We start from the raw sequence: 5,899 nt of genomic DNA, 5'->3' as shown, positions 1-5,899 counted from the left end.
GAAACATGTTTATGTTAAAAATGTTTTTGCACATTATAGAATAGTGAAAACTTAAATTATATAATGTCAAATTGTATTGAATCGAATCAGACGGATTCGACACTCTTCAGACTGCAAAAGTAACTTTATTGGGATATAATAAATAAAACTTGTGTTTTAACAGCAACTAAAAAACAATTGGCATAAAACTTTAGGCAGCGCTTTTGCACGCGGTCGGATAGGACTACGAGCATCTCATTGCACACAAGATGCCATGCGGAGGATCCATCCAGTCGACCCTAATGTGCACGCGCTGCAGCCGTAGGCCGAGCTGAACCGCGCGATATTTTCAAATTTGTCAGACTGCTCCTTGCCCCGTATGATAGGCAACTTAGCAAAAAATTTATTTAAATAATAGCAAAATAGCAAACACGAATACACAACTGCCGTAATGTCGTATGATTGATCTTTTTTTGAAAAAATGTTTATATTCCAATTTATAAAAAAAATTATATAAAATAAATAATCAATAGATAAAACCCACAGAATTTATATAATGATAACTGAAATAACTTTTTATTTCTATACATAATACATTTTTATACATATTTGTGTAAGTTTACAATTTAATAATCAGACGATTGTCGATGCTTGAATAATAATAAATTACTTCTGAGCGTATTTAAAATCTAAATCTATGCTTAATGTAGGAGACACAGAACTGTTTAATTTATTATTAGACATACATTCTCTAAGAGCAGATTTCTGTACATCATTTGGTTTTGATTTTAGTGTCTTGGCTTGATTTTTTTGTTTATTTTTTCAATTTAAGCGGAATGAGCGAAAACAGAAAATAACTATTAATAATTAATTATGATTCAAACATCGACAATTTTCGGATTATTAAATTGTAAAAGTTCACAAATATGTATAAAAATGTATTATTTATAGAAATAAAAGTTATCTCAGTAAAAATACATTATATTATGTCTGTGGGTTTTATTTAATTTATATAATTGTGGTTATATAATTTTTTTATAAATTGGAATATAAACATTTCATCAAAAAGAAATCAATCATACGATATATCGGCGGTTGTGTATTATTGTTTGGGGCCATCCATATACCACGTGGACCATTTTTCACCACTTTTTGACCCCCCCCCCCCTGTACATTGTCCACGTGCACATATTCGATGAAAATATAGATATTATTATTCTTCAAAATGAAGCAGTCCAAAAGGAGCGATGAATTGTCTAAAAAAGTTCGGATTATCTTGGGAATGTGAGCTTAAACATAATTTGAATTTCAAAGAAATAGTCGTGAAAAAAATTATAATAAAAATAAAAATATGGATGGCCTATTTGCTATTCTTCTATTATCTGAATAATTTTTTGCTAAGTTGCTTATCATACGGGGCTAGGAGCAGCTTGACAAATTTGAAAATATCGCGCGGTTCAGCTCGGCCTACGGCAGCAGCGTGCGTGCGCATTAGGGTCGACTGGATGGATCCTCCGCACGGCACCTTGTGCGCAATGAGACGCTCGTGGATAGGGCTGGGCTGACATATGGCGTTGCATAACCTAAAAAAACACAGGAATAACTACTGCGCATGCCAGAGCAGCCCCCTGGCACTCTGAGTTGAAAATGACGGAAATGTTGTGACTGTCGGAAATTACAAGAGTTTGACATCCAGTAAACAAAACGATAATAAATAATTATTTGAGACTATTAATTTTCCTAATTATTGCATTTGAAAATACGTTTTTTAAATTTGAAACTATAGAAAAACGATTCCCGATTCACACCAATATTAATAGATCCAAATCATAGAGTTTTTGAATTTCATCGACTGTGAAAAACCTTACTTTTCAATCAAATTATTTTATTCAATTAATTTAATAATCAGAATATTTCAATTGCAGTGCAATATTAACAAATCAATGATTAAACTTCAAGGAAAAATTAATTTGTATACGAGTTCGTTCTTGGGCTGTATATAATTCTATACTTTTTGCTTTTGTAACTCAAAACAATATTTTAAAAAGTATTTTTAATATTCAATTATTATTATTAAATAATCATATAATGTAATATTAATATCTATATTCATTTTAAACAAGACAATAAATAATAATATCAACATTTAAATAGAGATAACAGTACTTCTATTTGAATTGCCCGCTAAAAAGTAAACCGAATTTTCGTATAAAACTCGAGCAGCTTACAGTTTTTAATAATAAATTTTGCTTTAAAAAATATAAGAAGCTTTCTTGATTAGCGTACTGCAGAAGAAAATTCGATAAAATGTTTTTTATTATATAAAAAATGAATTCTCACGTTTTTTTTTTTGCCCAATGAACAATGAGCGCCACCGTAGCCGCCGTTAACTCTCATGACACTTCTAAAGCATGGTCTGGATAAGAAGAGCCAGGGGGCTGTGCCCACGCAGGAATAATAAGGAGACCCAACTGCCAGTGGGAAGCCATTTGAAACTGGAAATAGAAACATTACCGTAAGTGATAGGGACATTACAGGAAGATCTTACGTTTTCGTGCGCAGGTGCGCAGTTGTCCTCTTCCTGTACATGGAAAAGTGTGCGAGGAGAAAGTTTGGCAACTTGACGTAAGTTAGAGGTTTAGAAATTGGTAAATTATGCATTCATAAGAATGTATAAATTTTAATGAGCACGGATAATTGCAAATAATGTGATATTATAATGAAGCGCCCTACCGATAGAAATCTCAGAGTATATGCTAAAGATTCCCAAGGCTCTGAGAAGCTCTGAGAAATTCTCCGCAGGCACTCAGGTAGTGAGTAAAGGTTAAATTTCTAAATCATTTCTATTAAAATTAAATGGCAGTTATGTAAAACAATAAAATATATTAGACGTTTATTGTACGTACAGTGAGGGCTTTTAAAAAGCGAAGTGTATTCGCCTTCATCAGCGTGTAACTTGCACCACAACCCGGCACTTGACACCTGCCTCAAAACAAACAGAACCTCTCTAACTTACGTCAATTTCACAAACTTTCTCACTCGCACACTTTTCCATGTATAGGAAGAGGACAACTGCGCATCTGCGCACGAAAAATTTCAATACTTCTTGTAATGTGCATACCACTTACGGTAATGTTTCTATTGCCAAGTGGGGAAACGAAGTTGGGTCTCCTTATTATTCCTTCGTGCCTGTGCCAGAGATATCCGCGTTCTGACACCACTCTGTGGCTGTGTTTGCGCCGCGCCTGCAACTCGATTGTTTACTGTTAGCGCGCTCATTTAAAATTATAAAAACATTCAAATTTAATTTGTAAGATAAATAATAATTAGGAAATGCATCAAAAGTATTTCTTAATCCTGAAATGAGAGTTTGCAGTGACGAATGAAAAAATAATGTGATTTTATTTAAAAAAAAACGTTATTATTTCCTACTTAAAAAAATTAATAATTTAATTTTGGTCATTTTTGTGATTTCATATTAAATCGTATTGTTGGGAATGAAAAAAATTAATTTAGAAATTTGAGAGAGACGAGATTAATCATTGTGATAAAAAAAATGTTTTTTTTCACTGTACTTAGAATTCATAACGTCTTTTTAATTATTATCGAATTATTTTTTACCTATCACTCCAAAATCTTATTTTAGTATTGAAAATTTCTGTTTATGCATTTTCCAATCATTATTTATAATAAATATTAAATTTGAATATTTATACTATTCAAAATGAGCGCGCTCACAGTGACCAATCTGGGCGTACCGGCGCGACGCAAGCGCAGTTCAAAAAGTTCCCAAAATTGGGATCACTGGTCCCACTGCTGAGCTGATAAGATGGGGATAAGACCTCATATGGGTATCACGCATAATACCTAATAGAAACAATTTTATATACTTGTAAAACTTGTAAAGTATACCTTCAATTACTAGTTTATGAAATAAGATTCGTCGTAGCTAAAAAAGCACAAAAAAGTAAATAAAGAGGCATGATTTGATTAAAAGATTTCGATAAATTTGCGTATGCAACATCACTAGATTGGTATGTATATTTAAGTGTCCTAGAAATGTGTCATAAATTTATATCCATAAGCCTGATAAAAAATCAGAAAAATTAAAGTGTATTTAGAAACGTCCGTGGTCCCTGCAATATTAAGCATAAGTCTTTGACAGTAAATTTTCGTGAAATGCAATTCATCTTAAACATGTTGAGTTGTATTAAATATCTAAATATTGTAGTATATTACACAGTTTTGGACCAAGTGGAATATGCTATTAGTCATTTCGTCAAATTACGGCTTTTCGAAATTACACGACATGCAAGAGACATCTGTGAATTCATAGATTTGACTAAGAAGATATCAACAGAACTTACACGAAGCCTAGGGCTTAATATCTCTTATTAAATAATTTTAAGAAATATATTCAGAAACAACCTCTGGCAAAGCAATCTCGTGTAATGAATTACACGAACATGCTGAAAACAGAAACGTATGTTTTCAACCATCAGTAAGTTCGACTTAATAGAGACAAATATACCAAAATAAAAAAGGGGAAGAAAAGGAAAAAGAGTCAACCAAACCAACCTCTCACTTATATTTTATTCTTGCCCCTTCTTTCTTAAATTCTTATTCATGAGTGTAGTGAAATCAATCGAATTTCCGAACTCTTGTTTTAACTAAATTTTTCGTTTTCGCACTCATAGAGTGCGAAAACAATTGCTTTTTCTTCAGTGCCTATGACTGTTTGGTTACCTGAATGTTGTAGCCATGCAGACTTTCAAAGGATTTGCGAAATCGAATCAGCTTTTGACACATTTTCTTGGGTTGCAAAATGAATGTCGAGTTCATTAACCAAGCAAATTCAACAAAAATCACCATATTTAGAGTATTTTTAAATCTGAAAACAAAAGAACCACGCATAAAATGTACAGAAAATGACTGTCAAAACTCCTATCGTTTTTTTGTTAAAATTTTGAACCTTTAGATTAATAATGGGGACGCGTAAAAATTACGTAAGAGAATTTCTTCCAATTTTAAAACCCCCGCCCCCTCTCGTAAGAGATCGTAATTTTTTCAAGACCCCCCCCCCCTTTTTACATAAGTTTTTTGCTGAAGGGAAACGGGATAAAATATATGTATGATATGTAAATGATAATAATGATTTTATGAAAAAATTCTAATATTTTAGTTTTTATCGACAGAAAAAGGGTTGATTAGCTAATTATCTATAGAATCTATCACTGGCATCGAAGGTTGATCAGATGTTACAGTTTGATTATAACAGGTTTCAATTTCTAGGTGTTCCGATTCAATCGATTCTGTATAATTTCTTGTCCATTTTCCTCCAGCAAAATGCACCATTTTTCGGACCCTAGAGTTTTAAGAATTGACTTCGAGTTAATTCTCCTTTTTCTGTTGCCTCATTAATTGAAAGCGCTGACAATTTCGTATGTGAAATAGCGCCCTTTTTAACCAAAATATAATCCACACGTTTTACAGATTCGACCACTTAATTGTTTGCGAACAGTAGGACAACAATAATAATAAAGCATCTCAGTAAACGATTCATGATAAATTGGTATCTTTAATGATAATTTTTGAAAAAGTGGAAGAAATCTTGCATTTTCATTGGAGTCATTCCATATTTGTTGCTGTAACCGACCACGTATGTACGTTACGAGACAATGGGGTGGGAAAAAAGCACTTGGAAGCACTGCCTTTAAATTGCTTCTCAGTAAACCACAGGATTCAACATTATCGTATTTAACGACTTAGGAGTAATTTAAAAATTAGTTACAGGTCTGTAAATTCATTTATTATTGAATTAAATGAAATAACTTTGACCGTATTTGGAACATTTTTGAAGGAGCCAGACAAGAAGATATTTTCTTAAGTAATTATAAATTTTTACCCCCTTTCCCCCACG

At 32.4% G+C, this 5,899-nt stretch overlaps 1 protein-coding gene across 3 annotated transcripts in view; it reads left to right on the top strand.

Moving 5' to 3' along the window:
* Positions 1-3,790: 3,790 nt before the first annotated feature.
* LOC117181399 (glycoprotein-N-acetylgalactosamine 3-beta-galactosyltransferase 1-like) overlaps positions 3,791-5,899 on the top strand; it is a 165,225-nt gene continuing 163,116 nt past the window's right edge. For all 3 annotated transcript variants that reach the window (XM_033374019.1, XM_033374016.1, XM_033374015.1), the window contains exon 1: positions 3,791-4,013. The gene's annotated coding sequence lies outside the window, so the exon portion shown is untranslated. The remainder of the gene's footprint in view (positions 4,014-5,899) is intronic.

Source organism: Belonocnema kinseyi, chromosome 10 (genome assembly GCF_010883055.1).
Source record: "Belonocnema kinseyi isolate 2016_QV_RU_SX_M_011 chromosome 10, B_treatae_v1, whole genome shotgun sequence".
In the NCBI taxonomy this organism is placed as follows: domain Eukaryota; kingdom Metazoa; phylum Arthropoda; class Insecta; order Hymenoptera; family Cynipidae; genus Belonocnema; species Belonocnema kinseyi.
This window is presented reverse-complemented; position numbering and strand designations above follow the sequence as displayed.